Below are 20049 nucleotides of genomic sequence, written 5' to 3'. Positions count from 1 at the left end.
ACATGACCTTATGGTCACTAGCTTGAGCCCAAAGGTCGCTGGCTTGAGCAAGGGGTCACTCACTCTGCTGTAGACACACACCCCCCGTCAAGGCACATATGAGAAAGCCATCAGTGAACAACGAAGGTGCCACAACAAAGACTTGATGCTTCTCATCTCTCTTCCTTCCTGTCTGTCTGTCCTTATCTGTTCCTCTCTCTGACTCTGTCTCAAAAAAAAACCCAACTACATATAAATTATATTTTCATATAATACAGTTGCTGCAAGTATATTGAAATATCATCACTGCTATGACTTTATAATAACTACTAGGTCTACTGCTAGAATCTTTTATTTAATACATTAATAAAAATGCAAATATATTTTTATCACAAATTAGTTTTTAATATTTTGATAACTACATTCCAATATAATCAATTGCCTTTGAATTCTCATGTATTTTATCCAATTAAAAATGTTCTTCTGGAAAGGGCCCTATAAACTTCATCCGAGTATCAAAGGATTTCATGATACACACCAAAAATGGTTATAAACCCACTTTAGAAAGCAGAAGATGCTGGAGGCAAAAGAACAAACTAGATCAGAAGCATTGTAAGGGAAAAGGGAGACAAGATCCTGGAAAGAGTCAGAAAAATGTGTGGAAACAAGGGAAGCAAAATGAGAACTAAAGTCAGGGTATGGAGCCCAAAGTTTAAAACTAGGGAACACAAAGAGGTCATGATTGAAACAGAGCAGCTGCCAACAATATCAGCTAGTGTTTTTGGTCCACAGGCAAAGTAGTGATGTAAAGCAGAGACACTATTTGTCATGTTCCCAGAAACCATTACACAGCAAAATCCAGTAGTCAATGCTAAATCCTCATCTCTTTTGATATAGTGGCAGCATCTGACCCAGGTGACTCCACTCTCCTTCTTGAAACACTTTTATTCACTTGGCTTCAGGGAAATTTCCTACTTACGGACTGCGACTTCTCTGTCCCATTTGCTAGATTCCCCCCTTATCCCCAATTTCTCAAGGCTGTTATGTCCCAAGGATCAATCCTCAGACTTCTCTCTTCTATCTATATTTACTTCTTTAGTGACCCCAACTAGGTCCATGGCTGATGACTTCAAAATGTCTATCTCTAAGCCTGATTCCCCTGCCTCCCAACCCAAAGAAGTCCATATTTCTATATCCTGCTACCTAATTGGTATCACTTAGATATATTAACCGGCATTCTGAACATAACATTCAGAATTGAGCTCTTGATCTCCTCCAAATATACCCCTCCTCCAGTTTCAGTAAATGGCAGAACTATTCACCAACTGCTCTGGCCAAAACCCTTGGCATGATCTTCAACTGTTCTTTTTCACTCACATCCCACATTTGATGAGTTAGCAAATCCTGTTGGCCACACTTTCATAATATGCCTGAAATATAATTACTTAGCATCATCTCCACTGCTACTACCCAATCAAAGACTGAACTAATGCAAGAGTTTCCTAACTGGCCTCCTTCGTTCCACTCTTTCCCTGTGAACTTTCTCTCCTCCGCCTCAGTCTGTTCTCAACACTGTAGCATAAATGGCCCTTTCAAAGGTTCAGATGGATCAGGCCACTACTCCTCTGAAACCGCTCTATCTGGTTCTTTCTCTCACTCAAAATAAAATCCAAAGTCCTTACACCTTGGTCTACAAGGTCTCACATGACCTCGCTATCTTAGACCTTTCTGATCATATCCACTTCTCATTTCCTAAAAGGAAACAAAAGCATGGTAAACACACTCATATCAAATTATCATGCTAGTATGTAATGTATTTAAAACACTGCCAAATAATACCCTTAACAGTTCTTTGTATTGCAGTAGTATAGTCTCTGAATGCAGACCCATCCAGGACTCACATTCCCTTTTGTTGACATGCAGAATGATTTTCTGAATGATATATTCTATCAAGGAGAGTTAAAATGTAACTGAGACTCTTCTGCACACTGCTAAAAAAGTTGTATTGAGTTTGAGAAACATACACAAATCTTCCTTTTAAACATCAGCAAAAAAGCAGTGTTGAGACATATGAATAGTTCTAAAACTCTAGGTCCCAAAAAATGAGAGTATTAAACCATGAAACTGAACTGCAGAGATGTGGGCAGGTTAGTTCTTTAAGTTGTCATAAAAATGTAGCATTTGGCCCTTGCTGGTGGCTCAGTGAATAGAGCGTTGGCCCAGCTTATGGACATCCTGGGCACACAGGAGAAGTGACCATCTGCTTCTCTCCCTTTCTTTCTCTCTCTTCTCTTCCCGAAGCCAGTGGTTTCCCCAGGCACTGAGGATAGGTTTGTTGGGATCATATCAGACTCAGGTGCTAAAAATAGCTCAGTTACTCAAGCATCAGCCCTAGATGGGGATGCCAGGTGGATCTCAGTTGGGGCACATGCAAGAGTCTGCTTCACTATCTCCTTTCCTCTCATATTAAAAAAAAAAAAAAGTAGCATTTGAGCACTGTTAAGATTAATCTTCAATGTGTATCCCGAGATGGAGGTTTTATACTATAATAATAGAGTAATGTGTTAATCTAGAAATATGAAGCAGGTCCCTCTCAAGTATTTTCTAGAATCAATAGCCAGCTAGCTGTCGCCTCAGAAACAAAGACTTGAGGGTTTAAAAGTGAAGGTTTTGAACTATAAAACTGAACAATATGGACAGCAATAGCACCAACCTAAGCATCACATGCTAAGACCTATTCCACAAGACAGAAGAAGCAGCTTCCATCGGTCAAAGTTTTACCAACTTAATTATTAAAAACAACAAAAGACTGTAGCTGTAGCTGACCAAAACACATTATATCAGTGAAAATCTGTGAGTCCCTAATAGTGTCCAAAAAGGGGAGGAACATAAAACTCAACTGTCACTTCTTGAGTTGTCTATTAGAAGTTTCTTATTGGTGCCCTGACTGGGTAGCTTGGTTGGTTAGAGCATCGTCCAGATATACAGAGGTTGTTGGTTCGATCCTTGGTCAGGGCACGTATAGAAACAGATTGGTGTTTCTGTCTGACCCTCTCTCTCCTCCACTGCCTCTCTCTCTAAAAATAAATTAATTAAAAAAAAAGTTTCTTACTGGTAATTAAAACCAAAAAATTATGCATTTATCCTACCTTTTAGAGTAACAAACTACCTTTAGTTCTTCTTTATAGAAGAATGCTAGCTAACACATGTAGGAGGAATTTCAGAATTTGACATCATTTTGCAAACCCCATAAAACTGTTGATTCAGGCAAAGATAATCAGTTAGGTTAAAATCATTTGGCGAATGATAATGGTGATTTGTGAAGTGCCAAAGTACACAACCTATACAGGTTATTCACAAGTTGCAAGAAGAACTTAACCACACAATGGAGATCAGCTCCTGTCATATCTTAATCCAATGGATAATCTTAGCATTTTAACAGTGCTCCAGATATGATTTCTGATGTAATAAACTATGAAATTCAGACATGCCTGACCAGGTGGTGGCGTAATGGATAGAGTCTCAGCCTGGAACACAGAGGACCCAGGTTGAAATCCCGAGGTCACCGCTTGAGCGTAGGCTCAGCCTGGCTTGACAGTGGGGTTACTGGCTTGAGCCTATGGTCACTGGCTCAGCTGGAGCGTCCCCCTACTCCCCCATCAAGGCACATGTGAGAAAGCAACAATGAACAACTAAGGTGCCACAACGAAGAATTTATGCTTCTCATCATCTGTCTCCTTTCCTGTCTCTATCTGTCCCTTTCTCTGTCTCTGCTCTATTTAAAAAAAATTTTTTTTTCAGACATAACCTCTGTTTGGTATTCAAACAAAAAGTACTTCATTTGGACCCATCAATCTATTGGATATGATTTCTAGTTTACATGAAATACAGGACAGACCAAATAACATCAAAAGGAAGCAATCACCTCATCCAAAAGTTCCGCAGAACTGGCTCAGGTTTTCAATAAGTCACTGTTGTTATTAGTTTAAATGGAAAAAGAAAAGCTAGGGAAATAATCAGATATAATGTCTTATATATGATATTGACCAATGTTACCCTAATAAATTTAGTTAAATAAATCAGATAAATTGTGCATACCAAATTCTATATTAGTTTAAACAAACCAATTGAAAAAGATACTTGGGAGCAAATTGGAGATAATTGAATATAGTAAACTTAGATGAGATGAAATTTACTAAAATGAAATAGTAACTTAAAAAAGCAGATATAGAAGACTATGATTAGTATGATTTCAAGATGGTTAAAAATATATACATATTCCCTTAACAGCAGTGATGACTTCCCTACCACAACATGCCTCTTGCTAAGGATCTCCTTCTTCCATCCCTCTCCAGAAGAGGAAAGGAAACTCAGTAAGAAGCACCTGGTGCAGAGCCTCAATTTCTATTTCATGGATGTGAAATGCCCAGGATGCTATAATATCATTGTCTTTATCCATGCACAAACAGTAGTTTTGTGTGTTGGCTGCTTCACTGTTCTCTGTCAGCCTACAGGAGGAAAAGCAAGGCTTATAGAAGGATGTTCCTTTAGAAAGCAGCAGCACTAAAAGCACCCTGAATCAAGATGAGTAGTAAACTGACCATGAGCATGATTCTTGATGTGAACTATCCATTACCTGTTCTTTCCTTTGAGACCATATCCATAAAATGATCTTGGTGGCAACTGTTAAGATGCTCTGCTAAGCTGCAACTATTTGCCTAAGGGTAGCAGGAATATTTTGACCCCATTCATTTTAAGTTCTAGTCCAAATGACTAATGGCTTCTTACAAAAATACCTTAGAAAAGGCAATTAAGACCACTCTATGAGTACTTGCCTGGCTCGTCCATGAAACACCTTAAAGGCGATGTCTCCTCTCCACCTCATCCTCTCCCCAATACATGCAGAGAATAGAGAAGAGAAACAGAGAATGGCAGGCCTGGGCTGACTTGAGGACAGTATCTTGTCATTAAGGACTGAATCTCACTCTTCAGTGATCTAACCAGGGATTCTTATACACCAATTGAGTACACAAGCTAATAATCAAAGCTTGGAATAACTATTGTCCATACATTCCAATGAGGCCAAGTAGTTAATTTGGGGTCACACATGTGGGCCAAACCTCAGACCGGATCTCCCTGATAATCCAAACACAGGCTAGCAAAGTGTACTTCAATCATATCAACACATTGTTGTCAAAGGGATTTATTCAATTTTTTGCAATTAAAAAAATCTTAATTGCCTGAACAGGCAGTGGCACAGTGGATAGAGCGTCAGACTGGGATGCGGAGGACCCAGGTTCGAGACCCCAAGGTTGCCAGCTTGAGCACGGGCTCATCTGGTTTGAGCAAGGCTCACCAGCTTGGACCCAAGGTTGCTGGCTCGAGCAAGGGGTTACTCGGTCTGTTGTAGCCCTACGGTCAAGGCACATAAAGAGAAAGCAATCAATGAACAACTAAAGTGCCACAACAAGAAACTGATGATTGATGCTTCTCATCTCTCTTTGTTCCTGTCTGTCTGTCCCTATCTGTCCCTCTCTCTGACTCTGTCTCTGTAAAAAACAAACAAACAAACAAAAAAAAAACACACAACCTTAATTGAATTTATTGGTTCAAGCATGAAACTCAGTAAAACACCATCTGAACACCACATCATGGATAAATAATTTTCCCTAAAGAGACTCTAAAATTTAGGCAAAAGCTACCAAGTCTATTAGATACTTTAAATTCTTTAGGGCACTAGTACAGGCCCTTGCACACAGTGGGTATTCTACATGTTTTTAACCAATTGTTTTAAAATCTGGTCCTGTTTTGTCAGGAACAAACTTTCCGAAGCAGTCATTTGAAAACTTAGTTAACCTATGAACCACCAAATTCAAGTAATTGATATAGATGCTAAAAACATTTGCACTCAATCAATGCTATAAAAACTGCCTAACCAGCCTGACCTGTGGTGGCGCAGTGGGTAAAAGCGTCGACCTGAAATGCTGAGGTCACTGGCCTGAAACCCCAGGCTTCCCTGGTCAAGGCACATGTGGGAGCTGATGCTTCCTGTTCCTCCCTCCCTTCTCTATCTGTCCCTGTCTCCTCTCTCTAAAAAATAAATAAATTAAAAAATTAAAAAACAAAACAAAAAAAAAACTGCCTAACCAGGTGGTGGCACAGTGGATAGAGTGTTGACCTGGGACACTAAGGACTCAGGTTCACAGGCTTGAGAGCAGGCTCACCAGCCTGAGCGTGGGCTCACGGGCTTGAGCGTGGGATTATAGACATGACCCCATGGTTGTTGGCTTGACCTCAAAGGTCACTGGTTTAGGCCCAAGGTCACAGGCTTGAGCAAGGGGTCACTGGCTCTGCTGGAGCCCCCAGTTAAGGCATGTATGAGAAGCAATCAATGAACAACTAAAGTGCCACAACTATGAGTTGATACTTCTCATCTCTCTCCTTCCCTGTATGTCTGTCTCTCTCTTGCTCAAATTAATATAACATTACATAACTAAAAAGCTACATTTTTGGCCTGACCAGGAGGTGGCGCAGTGGATAGAGCATCAGACTGGGATGCTGAGGACATCAGGTTCGAGACCCCGAGGTCCCCAGCTTGAGTGCGGGCTCATCTGACTTGAGCAAAAGCTCACCAGCTTGGACCCAAGGTTGCTGGCTCGAGCAAGGGGTTACTCAGTTTGCTGAAGGCTCGCGATCAAGGCACATATGAGAAAGCAATCAATGAATAACTAAGGTGTCACACGCAATGGGTAACAAAAAATTAATGATTGATGCTTCTCATCTCTGCATCTCTCCATTCCTGTTTGTCTCTCCCTGTCTATCCCTCTCTCTGACTCTCTGTAAAAAAAAAAAAAAAAAAAAAAAAAAGCTACATTTTTGTTTATTCTATACTAAGAGCAAAAGGTAGACGTTTAAAAAAAAAACAAAAACAAGTCCCAGGAATCTTGCCTGTACTTTTTAAGTAACTGTCACTGCAATTACTGTCTAAGAGAGACAGTCTAATCCAAGGGTCCCCAAACTTTTTACACAGGGGGCCAGTTCACTGCCCCTCAGACTGTTGGAGGGCCGGATTATAAAAAAAAACTATGAACAAATCCCTATGCACATTACACATATTTTAAAGTAAAAAAAAAACGGGAACAAATACAATATTTAAAATAAAGAACAAGTAAATTTAAATCAACAAACTGACCAGTATTTCAATGGGAACTATGCTCCTCTCACTGACCACCAATGAAAGAGGTGCCCCTTTCGGAAGTGCGGGGGGGGGGGGGGGGGGGCGGGCGGGCGGATAAATGGCCTCAGTTTAGAGAACCCTGGTCTAATCTGAGCCCTATTCCTTTCACTCCAGCAGAAAGAATTTTTTAAGTGCCTGATTTTATAGTTGGACATGAAAATATATTAAGCCTTATTCAATATTGGACCCAGAAGTTGCTAAATTCTTGAATATGATCACTCTGGGTTTTAATTACATCTCTTGCAGCAGCAGCCTTCACCACTGCTACTGGATACCAGAGTATGGCTGCAAGAAATGTGCTAAGATAGTTCCGGGTCTTAACAACCAACAGCTTCCATATTTCTTCTTCAAAGATTTAGCTATCATCCAACTGGTAAAACCCAACTTTATTTACTCATCTATTCTCCATGTTTTAGCTTTCTCCAAATGAACCTACAACAAAATAAGGCTATACTGTTTTAGAAATCTTACTTAAAATTTACAAGACAAACTACTGGCTTTACTAGAAAATACACTTTAAGCCATTATTATTATTTTTTTGTATTACTTGATTTTATTTCATACTAGGTGGTGGGCACAAAGCAATCGTCCTTAATAAAGTTGACAATTAGCTTCACTAGGTTTAATAATGCACATTAAACTTTTTACAATTTATTTATTATATAGAGAAAGAAACATCAATCTGTTGTTCCATCCATTCATGCATTCAATGGCTGCCTCCTGCATGTATCCCAATCGAGGATGGAACCCTCAACCTTGGCATATGGAAATGATGCTCCAACCAAGCTACCTGGCCAGGACTAAAAACGCACATTTAAAAAAAAGTATTCTTACAGGTCGTGGCTGGTTTGCTCAGTGGTAGAGCATCAGCCCAGCATGTAGAAGTCCTAGGTTCGATTCTTGGTCAGAGCACACAGGAGAAGCGCCCATCTGCTTCTCCACCCCTCTCCTTTCTCTCTCTCTCTCTTCCCCTCCGGCAGCCAAGGATCCACTGGAGCAAAGTTGGCCCGGGCACTGAGGATGGCTTCCTGGCCTCTGCCTCAGGCACTAGAATGGCTCCAGCCATAACTAAGCAACGCCCCAGATGGGCAGAGCTTCGCCCTCTGGTAGGCATGCTAAGTAGATCCCTCTCGGGCGCATGTAGGAGTCTGACTGCCTTCCCACTTCTCACTTCAGAAAAATATATTAAAAAAAAAACAATAAATAAAATAATAAATAAATAAGTATTCTTACAAATTGTTCTGAAATTTAAATATACAATAGCTTGGAAAACAATGTTAGAAAACAAAAGCCAATGTAAAAAGACAGAAGCAACTAAAATAGCATAATTTTTTTTTAATTTTTTAAAATTATTTTTATTTATTCATTTTAGAGAAGAGAGAAAGAGAAGGGGGGAGGAACAGGAAGCATCAACTCCCATATGTGCCTTGACCAGGCAAGCCCAGGGTTTTGAACTGGCAACCTCAGCATTAAAATAGCATAAATTTGGCCCTGGCCGGTTGGCTCAGCGGTAGAGCGTCGACCTGGCGTGCAGGGGACCCGGGTTCGATTCCCGGCCAGGGCACATAGGAGAAGCGCCCATTTGCTTCTCCACCCCCCCCCCTTCCTCTCTGTCTCTCTCTTCCCCTCCCGCAGCCGAGGCTCCATTGGAGCAAAGATGGCCCGGGCGCTGGGGATGGCTCCTTGGCCTCTGCCCCAGGTGCTAGAGTGGCTCTGGTCGCAGCAGAGCGATGCCCCGGAGGGGCAGAGCATCGCCCCCTGGTGGGCAGAGCTTCACCCCTGGTGGGCGTGCCGGGTGGATCCCGGTCGGGCGCATGCGGGAGTCTGTCTGACTGTCTCTCCCTGTTTCCAGCTTCAGAAAAATACAAAAAAATAAATAAATAAATAGCATAAATTTTATTTGGGTCCTATTTTAGTTTTCTTACTGCATCATCAACGTCAGAAATCTGTTTCTTCGGCTGGCTCCATTGCCCAGGACTTAAAAGAAATACCTTTTCTTCTTGGTTTCATTTCACCTTCTGGATCCATACAATATTCTCTAACATCAACTAGGACTTTTCCTTTAAAGTACCGGAACACTGTTATACCTTGTTTTCCCAATCTGAAATGTATTATCGTCTTTGCTGCTGCTGCTGCTCCACTTAGAAGATGACAGGACTGTTGAAGTTTCATCAGTCTTTTGCTTCTTTACAGGCTTTTCTAAGTAATTTGCTTTACCCTCTGTAACTTTTTGTCAACTTCACTGTCAGAAATGCTGCCAGAAGAGCTTGAAGGAACAAGGTCCTTTGATTTAGGCAATGCTCCATTCCGACAACCCAAAAGCCCCGTGCTCCCTCCCTTGTGACTCAAGACATTATTAATGTTAATACTGATAAATAACATGTGATGAGAGAAGCCAATCTTATTCTTTCAGGATCAGCTGCTTACTACTGTTACCCCAGATTTTAATGATACTTCTAGCTAAGTAGAGCAGAAAATTCAATTTCAGAATCTTGGGTTGTTTTGTGTTAAATGACTTTATTGAGATACAATTCACATAGCATACAATTCATCCATTTAAAAGTGTAAAATTAAAAAAATGTTAGTATAGTCACAAAGTTGTACAACCATCATCACTATCAATTTTAGAACATTTTAAATTTTTATTTATTTATTTATTTTTTACAGAGACAGAGAGTGAGTCAGAGAGAGGGATAGACAGGGACAGACAGACAGGAACGAAGAGAGATGAGAAGCATCAATCATTAGTTTTTCCTTGCGCGTTGCAACACCTTAGTTGTTCATTGATTGCTTTCTCATATGTGCCTTGACTGCGGGCCTTCAGCAGACCTAGTAACCCCTTGCTGGAGCCAGCGACCTTGGGTTCAAGCTGGTGGGCTTTTCCTTAAACCAGATGAGCCTGCACTCAAGCTGGCGACCTCGGGGTCTTGAACCCGGGTCCTCTGCATCTCAGTCCTACGCTCTATCCACTGCGCCACCGCCTGGTCAGGCAATTTTAGAACATTTTAATCACTCTAAAAAGAACCCCCCCAGCCTGACCTGTGGTGGCGCAGAGGATAAAGCATCGACCTGGAAACACTGAGGTTGCTGGTTCAAAATCCTGGGCTTGCCTGGTCAAGGCACATATGGGAGTTGATGCTTCCAGCTTCTCCCCTCCTTCTCTCTCTCTGTCTCTCCTCTCTGTCTCTCCCTCTCTTCTCTAAAATGAATAAATAAAAAATTTAAAAAAAAATAAAAACAAAAATAAAATAAAAAGAACCCCCAAGGTCATTACCTAATTTTCCCCTTCCATGAACCCCTGAAAACTACTAATCTAATATGTGTATATGCTTATTCTGGACATTTCATATAAATGGAATCATAAAATATGTTGATTTCTTTCACCTAGCATAATGTTTTCAAGGTTCATCCATGTTATATCCATGTATCAATTCATTCCTTTTAATGACTAAATAATATTCCAGTGAAGGGATAACCACATTTTGTTTATCTATTCATGAAATGTTGGTGAATTGGATTGTTTCCACTTAAGAGCTATTATGAATAATGCTGTTTTTGTGTCAATGTTTTCATTTCTCTTGAAAGCAGAATTACTGGGTCATGTGGTAACTCTATTTAGCCTTTCAATGAACTGCCAAAGTGTTTTTCCAAAGTGGCTGCATCATGTTAAAATTCCACCAGCAGTATATAAGGAGTTCTCTGGTTGTTTTTCTTTTTTTAGTAGAATGAATCTTGGCATCAGACCTAGATACAGTTCAGTCATTTACTAAATATGTGATCTTAGGCAAGTCATTAAACAAATCATATACCTTCCTCATCTGTAAAATGGGAATAATAGTATCTACTTCACAGTTGTTCTGAGGGTTGTTATTAAGATTAAATGTATGCCCTGGCCAGATATCTCGGTTGGAGTGTCGTACCAACACTCAAAGGTTGTGGGTTTCTCAGGGCATATACAGAAACAGATCGATGTTTCTCTCCTCTTTCTCCCTTCCTCTCTCTCTAAAATCAATAAATAATTTTAATAAAAAACATTAGCCTGACCAGGTGGTGGCACAGTAGATAGAGCATCGGACTGGGATGCCGAGGACCCAGGTTCGAGACCCTGAGGTCGCCAGCTTGAGCGCAGGCTCATCTGGTTTGAGCAAAGCTCACCAGCTTGGACCCAAGGTCACTGGCTCGGGCAAGGGGTTACTGGGTCTGCTGAAGGCCCGCGGTCAAGGCACATATGGGAAAGCAATCAATGAACAACTAAGGTTTCGCAATGTGCAACGAAAAACTAAAGATTGATGCTTCTCATCTCTCCATTCCTGTCTGTCTGTCCCTGCTATCCCTCTCTCTGACTCTCTGTCTCTGTAAAAAAACAAAAAAACAACAACTTTAAATGTATGGAAATGCTCACAGCACAGAGCCTGGGATATAGCAATTCAAGAAATTATATAATTAATACTTCTAATCTAACCAAGGCTGTTAATTTGCCAATAAGGCACTGCCTAACTCCTTAATTTTTTGTTAGAACTCTTGCATTGCATTCAGCCTACTGTAATTTTTTGGTACATGTCTGTCTCTCTAACCAGACCATAGACTCCTTATCTTTTCATTTTCTAGCATGGAGCACATTTCCTAGCTCGTGACTAAAGGGCAGAGACAAAGGAAGGCAGAAAGGAATTAAGAGTGAAATAAGTAAAGGGGGGGCAGGGAAGATTGGGGGAAAGAAAGGAAAGGAAGCCTTCCAGATTTCATCCCTGCCCTTCTCTATACTTCAATCCCTCCCACCCCAGTGTGTCCTCCTTTTCCCCACACAAACTGTTAGTCCTTGTTATAGACAGTTAAATACAGATAAATTCCATTTCCTCCCACTAGACTACATTTTCTTTTGAGTTAGAGATTGAGCCTTACTCATCTTTATTATCTCTGTAGAGCCTAATGCTGTTTTTAGAAGGCCCAGCTAAAAAAGTTTACTTACTTTGTGCAATTCAATAATTGAGTTTATGCCTAACAAAGAAGTCAACCAAATGAGGCAAGGAGTATAACTAAAACTGGATAAATGCAACAAGACACAGCTGGGGGAAGTACCTTTTCTTTTCACACTCAGGACTATAATTCTTGAATTAAGGGTGAATGAATGAAAAGCCATGGGCATTTACTAGGTAGCTACTCTGTACCAGACACCTCTGTACAAGACAGAGCAAAAAGCAAGCAAGGCTTCTTTCTCTATGGAGCTTAAGCTCAGCAAACAACATTTTGTTTTTCATCCTGAAGTTTCTAATCTCATTTCTACTCCAGAAATTTCATCTCTACAATTGCTTCCTTCCTTCAGTAAATATTTATCAAAGCGCCACTATGTATCAAGTCTATCATAGGCACCAGGGACATGTGAGTGAGTGAATGAATGAATAAATAAATAAATAAAACAAGATCTCATTTGTTTTATATTTTAACTGATTTTATAATAATTAATTTCCCAGTTAATAATTCTGTAAAATACCAGCATGTGGTGGTAATACATGTACATAAGTTTTATTTTTAAGATAAAAAAATGGTTTGTGATAAAAATAGAATTCCAGTACCCCGTCCCCAGTTCCCACTTTCCCTTTCCAGAGGCAAGTATCCTCAAATCTTCTAGGTATTTCCTCCAGTACTGACCTCAATTTTTCTAAGTAATAATATGCTTTCATGACTATTTCTTGGTTACCAAATTTTACAATTTATTGGACTTCTGCCATGCTACTCAATCAGAGGACTGAACTCCTCCATCCCTCCTATCCCACTTTCTCTCTCATCTACATAACTGTAAGATTTTTGTCTATATCAAAATGAGGCTCATTGAAATTTCAGAAACAAGATATAATAAAGTTTAGCCAGAGAGCTAAAATGTTTTGAATTTTAGTTTTAGGGGTTTGGAGGGTAGTTAATAAAGGAGATAAAGAAAGAGGAGGAGACAGAAGAAAATAAAGACAATATGTTTGGGGACTATTAGAGGAACAAGAAGGAAGTGACTGATTTGATCCTGTTGAGTATTAACAAGAGGCTGGTAATAAAGGGAATGGCTCCACTTTGTACTTCTCTTTATTGGAGTGGAAACCTGAAAATTTCAGATAGTAGGTGTGGAAAAAAATTCAATTTTCAGAGCATCTCCTTATTCTTTGTAATGGGAAATAAAGAGAATGCAGAAATTGGGAATCCAAACAAAAATATGGCCTGAATGTGATCCATTCCTTGGTTATAAAATACCATATTTCCCCATGTATAAGATGCACCCTTTCCCAAAACCATCTGGGGTCTAAAAACTGGGTGTGTCTTATACAGTGGTTGTAGACTTTATTTTTTTTTTTTTTTTCCCTGAAGCTGGAAACTGGGAGAGACAGACAGACTCCCGCATGCGCCCGACTGGGATCCACCCGGCCCGCCCACCAGGGGGCGACGCTCTGCCCCTCCAGGGCGTCGCTCTGTTGCGACCAGAGCCACTCTAGTGTCTGGGGCAGAGGCCAAGGAGCCATCCCCAGGGTCCAGGCCATCTTTGCTCCAATGGAGCCTCGCTGCGGGAGGGGAAGAGAGAGACAGAGAGGAAAAGAGGGGGAGGGGTGGAGAAGCAAATGGGCGCTTCTCCTGTGTGCCCTGGCCAGGAATCGAACCCGGGACTTCTGCATGTCAGGCCAACGCTCTACCACTGAGCCAACCGGCCAGGGCCTGTAGACTTTTTTTACTTGCATTTTCTGCTTTTTTGCACAGATGAGGAGTTGTATGAATTTTATGATGAATAAAACTTGAGTTCAATAACTTTATATAATACATTCTTTTTCCAAATTTTGGGCCCCAAAATTAAGATGCATCTTATACATGGGAAATACAATAAGTAATCTAACTGGTGATTTCTAGTGTTCGCCTCCTCAGACTTAAAAAGTCATCATCTAAGTACTGACTTTATCTATTCATTACCTCCTACCTTACAAGGGATAAAGATAAAATTTGACAAATACAGCCCTGGCCGGTTGGCTCAGTGGTAGAGCGTCAGCCTGGCGTGCAGGAGTCCCGGGTTCGATTCCCGGCCAGGGCACACAGGAGAAGCACCCATCTGCTTCTCCACCCCTCCCCCTCTCCTCTCTTTCTCTCTCTTCCCCTCCCACAGCCCAGGCTCCATTGGAGCAAAGATGGCCTGGGCGCTGAGGATGGCTCCATGGCCTCTGCCTCAGGCGCTAGAATGGCTCTGGTTGCAACAGAGCAACGCCCTAGATGGGCAAAGCATCACCCCTGGTGGGCGTGCTGGGTGGATCCCAGTCAGGCGCATGCAGGAGTCTGTCTGACTGCCTCCCTGTTTCTAGCTTCAGAAAAATACAAAAAAAAAAATAAAAAAATGACAAATACTATTTCAACCATTCAATCGAAAATGTCAGGTATAAACATGTATGCTAAACATGAGTGACCATCTAACTACTATTTATGATAACCAAACATAGTAACATAATATACTTATTTTACACTTTAGTTCTTATAAAGTCAAATCTCTGGGCTAAACCACTAGAACTCTCTTTCCTAAATGATCCAAGAGAAGTTAAATTACTGCTATAATTTTTAGTGTAGGTATAACATTGATATTTCCATATAACATTTCATTCAACAATGTTAAAAGGCTTGATAAAATTCTCACACTTCCAGGGTCTAAAATAATGTATTAATTAATCAATTAATTAATCAAAATGTAGTAAATATCAGTAACTTTTAAAGGAACCCTAAAAGCCCTGGCCGGTTGTCTCAGCGGTACAGCTGGGCCCAGTATGTGGATGTCCGAGGTTTGATTCCCAGCCAGGGCACACAGGAGAAGCAACCACCTACTTCTCCACCCCTTCTCCTCTAGCTTCTCTCTTCTCCTCCCCTCTTGCTGCCAGGGCTTGACTGGAGTGAGTTGGCCCCGGACACTGAGGATGGCTCCATGGCCTCTGCCTCAGGTGCTTAAAAAAAAATGGTTTCAGTTGCAAAGGGGCAAGGGCCCCAGATGGGCAGAACGTCGCCCTCTAGTGGGCTTGCTGGGTGGATCCTGGTCAGGGTGCATACGGGAGTCTCTCTCTCTGCCTCCCATCCTCTCACTAAAAAACTTAAAAAAGCCTGACCAGGCAGTGGCGCAGTGGATGGAGTGACAGCCTGGGATGTATGAGGCCCACGTTCAAAACCCCAAGGTCGCTGGCTTAACTGCGGGCTCATCCGGCTTGAGCACGGGCTCACCAGCTGGTACTGGCTTGAAATGTGGGATCACAGACATGACCCCATAATCACTGGCTTGAGCCCAAGGTCACTGGCTTAAACAAGGGGTCATTCGCTCAGCTGTAGCACTCCCCACCCCCCCACCCCCGTCAAGGCACATGTGAGAAAACAATCAATCAATGAACAACTAAGTTACAGTAAAGAAGAACTGATGCTTCTCATCTCTCTCCCTTCCTATCTGTCCCTATCTCTGTCTCTCTCGCAAAAAAAAAAAATAATAATGATAATAATAATAATAACTTTTAAAAGAAAAAGAAACAACAGTTAATACTCAGTTCTGGTTCTTCAATGTTCAAACAACTGTTGAGTCCTTGGATTTATTAAGTTTTCTAGGCAGCAAATAGTATAATCTAATTCTTTGCAATTCTGTGTTTTCTTATCTACCAGAATTTATAGATATTTCCTAAAAACTATCACCTGTTTTAAAATGGCAAAACAATTCGTTTAAATATTAAGCTTCCCATATGATGCTATAAGCTCCAAATGCTAAGGATAGCCTCTTCATGTATATTCACAATTGTGTACTAAAGTTTTATAGATGAGTCTTCCATGGAAATTAGGCTTTTATCACTGAAGTGGTAGCAGGGTGTGTTTTGTTTTTATGAGGGAGGTGTCAAAAATGTAAAATGTGGGTAAAAAATTAAAATATTAGGAACACGCACTGCAAAATACCTGAAGAAGACAAATGATCTTGATGCATAAGCTGGCATTAAACTGATAATCCAAGTGAAAAGAGATCTCAATACAGTTTAGAGAAAGCTAAACCACGCAGCTTTTTTTCTGAAATATGCCTATTATTAAGACAGTAATGGGAGACTTATATAGCATATTCTGGATCATAATTAGATTCATTTATATCCATTTTTCCTTCCATTATGTGTGGGAAATATTCTTATTTACAGAAGCATAATCAATAACAGGAACCAGTCATAATAAGATTAGCAATAAAGAATGAATACATAAGAATAAGAAATATACAATAGATAATCATCCATCATTTAACCTTGCCATGGCAACTTGGGCCAGTGATCTTTGAAGTTTGTTTCCTGACTTGCTAGTTCTGAGAGAGAAAGTCATTTCTACCACCAGAGAAACAAAAGGTCAGGCCCTTCCTTTTCCTCTTTACAGCCCCCATGCAGATAAAATATTTGAGAAGCAAATAAGAGTGGCTACTTAAAAAGGCCACTTGGCCTGCAGTGGCAGGTGGCTGCCCTTCCCTCCCTTTCCTGGCATCTCAGCTGAGCAGGACAGGAATAGTGAGAGACTTTATGAGCTAATCTTAACAATCAAAGAAGCCACTCCTCACCCAGCATCAGATGGATCACATACATAATATGCTTTTTCTTTTCTTTTTTTATAGTATGCTTCCTCCCAACAAATCTTAAATTAAAATATCTTCTTAAATCAACTCTTGGTTATCTATGATGATGCAAGTGAGCCCAAATATAAATATCAGTAAATAAAATCAATTTAGAGGAATATCTACCTAAGCTTGATCGTTGGTCAGTTACTGTGATGGGTATCTCGCCTAAAATTATTCACACATCCTTGTCTGTAAAATGTTTATCCTCCATCTAAGTAATCAATTCCTTTCACCTGAGCTCAAAGTGGTCTCAGGGCAACACTAAGTGTTCACTTATCACCTGTTGTGTGATAAGCCAATCAATGCTACTAGCTGACTGAGCCAGGAACTAGAAGGAGGACAAAAACAGCAAAATCATGGTTCCTGTCTTCAGGCAGCCTTCAACCTACAAAGGGAAAAAAGGTCTAAACATCATAGAACAACCCTAAAATAACTTGTCCAGATGGTTTACTTCAGACTAAGTGCAAAGGCAATCCAGGTGAGTGGTTTTTAACAGAGTCTCAAAGTAGTCCAGGATTCTCAAAAGAAGTTAAAATTCACTACCCTTAAACAAAGTCCTTTAGCTTCTGCAAACAAAAGAAACCAACAAAACAAGGCAGCCAACCAAATGGGAGATTATATTCACAAATGACAGCCCTGATAAGGGGTTAATATCCAAAGTATATAAAGAACTCACAAAACTCAGCAACAAACAAGCAAACAATCCAATTAAAAAATAGGAGAGGACCCGAACACTTTTCCCAAGAAGACATAAAAAAGGCCAGGCCCTGGCCGGTTGGCTCAGCGGTAGAGCATCGGCCTGGCATGCGGGGGACCCGGGTTCGATTCCCGGCCAGGGCACATAGGAGAAGCGCCCATTTGCTTCTCCACCCCCCCCCTTCCTCTCTGTCTCTCTCTTCCCCTCCCGCAGCCAAGGCTCCATTGGAGCAGAGATGGCCCGGGTGCTGGGGATGGCTCCTTGGCCTCTGCCCCAGGCGCTAGAGTGGCTCTGGTCGTGGCAGAGCGACGCCCCGGAGGGGCAGAGCATCGCCCCCTGGTGGGCAAAGCATCGCCCCTGGTGGGCGTGCCGGGTGGATCCTGGTCGGGCGCATGCGGGAGTCTGTCTGACTGTCTCTCCCCGTTTCCAGCTTCAGAAAAATACAAAAAAAAAAAAAACAAACAAACAAAAAAGGCCAACAGATAGCCTGACCAGGCGGTGGCGCAGTGGATAGAGCGTCAGACTGGGATGCGGAAGACCCAGGTTCGAGACCCCGAGGTTGCCAGTTTGAGCGTGGGCTCATCTGGCTTGAGAAAAAAAAAAAAAAGCTCACCAGCTTGGATCCAAGGTTGCTGGCTCCAGCAAGGGGTTATTTGGTCTGCTGAAGGTCCACGGTCAAGGCACATATGAGAAAGCAATCAATGAACAACTAAGGTGTCACAATGCGCAACGAAAAACTAATGATTGATGCTTCTCTCTGTTCCTGTCTGTCTGTCCCTGTCTATCACTCACTCTGACTCTGTCTCTGTAAAAAAATTTTTTTAAAAATTTTAAAAAAAAGGCCAACAGATATATGAAAAGATGCTCATCTTCACTAGCTGTTAGAGAAATGCAAATCAAAACTGCAGTGAGATACAACCTCATACCTGTTAGATTAGCTGTTATCAACAAGACAAGTAGTAAGTGTTGGAGAGGCCGTGGAGAAAAAGGAACCCTCATCCACTGCTGGTGAGAATGTATAGTGGCACAACCATTACTGAAGAAAGTATGGAGGTTCCTCAGAAAACAAACAGAATTACCATATGACCAAGCAATCCCTCTATTGGGTATCTACCCCCAAAATATGAAAACATTGGTCCACAAAGACACATGCACCTCCATGTTCATCACAGCGTTCTTTACAGTGGCCAAGACATGGAAACAACCAAAGTGTCCCTCAAAAGAGGATTAGACACAGAAGAGGTGGTATAAATATATACAATGGAATACTACTCAGCCGTAAGAAATGATGATATATTGCCATTTATGACAACATGGATGGACCTTGGGAACATTATACTGAGTGAAATAAGTAAATCAGAAAAAGCTCAGAACTATATGATTTCCCACATAGGTGGGATATAAAACTGACTCATGGACATAGATAAAAGGGAAGTGGTTACCGGGGGAAGAGTATTGGAGGGGAGAGCAATGGGGGACAAATATATGGTAATGGAAAATGATCTGACTTTAAGTGGCAAGCACACAGTGCAATCAACAGTTCAAATGCTATAAAAATATTTACATGAAATCTATTGATATGTATTCTTATTGATCAATGTCACTCTATTCAATTTAATATCTGAATAAAAAAATACTTTATTGCTAAAAAATGCTAACCATTAAAAAAATGAATAGAATACAATAAAATATGTAAAACAAAGTGTTCCAGATTCCCCCTCCTCACCTTATTCCAGTACACACTATGGGGAAAACAACTGTGTTAAGCTTGCTCTCTGGTTTACTGGCTGCAAGCACTTTGCGTGATTAGTGTGTGAGCACCTGGCAACACCAAGTGTGATAGTCTATGTAAGGCTACTGCTGCTTTCCCTTGGGGCGAGTCTCCCAGATCTACTCTCTGCCACTGCGAGGTGCTGTTTTCCTGCTCCCTTGCCCTTCACTGAGAAAAGCAGGTTTGCCTTTGTTTATTAGCTCTTTTCCTTTTTTGTTTATTTGCTCATCTGTCTTTGTAAGCCTCCAATCAAGCCTCCGTATGGCCCTACGCTTTCCAGGTCCTCAGTTTCTCTACTGTCTGCCTGAATTCAGAGAACCTGCCTGTATTACACACACTTACAGCAGGAAGAGTTTTAAGACATTCAGGAAGAGGTTCAATCCAAAATAGAGCTTTCACTGAGCTAAGCAAAAGGCCAATCAGTAGGAAAGTGCACTCATTTTGGGATACATTAACTTCTAAAAGCCAAAAAGGTAGGGAGCACAGGAAATGTCAAAAGTGGGGGGGAAAATCTTCCCCTGCTTGAGTAGAGATGCCCTCCGTCTCTCCTGCTACCTTAGAGTGCCACAGGTCTGGGGGAAAGGAAAGCAATACAGGCGGTAAGAAGTTTTACAACATAGTCATTAAAAGCCTAAGACCTATTAGAAAATTCTTTTAGCCTTGAATACTGCTACACACATTTATATTAAATATCCTCTGACAAACTAAAAGAAATGGAGGTAAAATGAACCAAAGGGGCTACT

At 41.1% G+C, this 20049-nt stretch overlaps 1 protein-coding gene and 2 pseudogenes across 5 annotated transcripts in view; 1 reads left to right on the top strand and 2 right to left on the bottom strand.

The window, feature by feature from the left end:
• Positions 1 to 20049, bottom strand: part of RNF38 (ring finger protein 38) — a 153474-nt gene that overhangs the window by 82089 nt on the left and 51336 nt on the right. The window lies entirely within an intron of this gene.
• On the top strand, positions 4294 to 4546 carry LOC136322802 (small ribosomal subunit protein eS27-like; annotated as a pseudogene).
• On the bottom strand, positions 9124 to 9598 carry LOC136323680 (activated RNA polymerase II transcriptional coactivator p15 pseudogene; annotated as a pseudogene).

The sequence above is a fragment of the Saccopteryx bilineata genome, chromosome 2, assembly GCF_036850765.1.
Source record: "Saccopteryx bilineata isolate mSacBil1 chromosome 2, mSacBil1_pri_phased_curated, whole genome shotgun sequence".
In the NCBI taxonomy this organism is placed as follows: domain Eukaryota; kingdom Metazoa; phylum Chordata; class Mammalia; order Chiroptera; family Emballonuridae; genus Saccopteryx; species Saccopteryx bilineata.
Note: the sequence above shows the minus strand (reverse complement) of the source record. Positions and strands in the feature narration are given on the sequence as shown.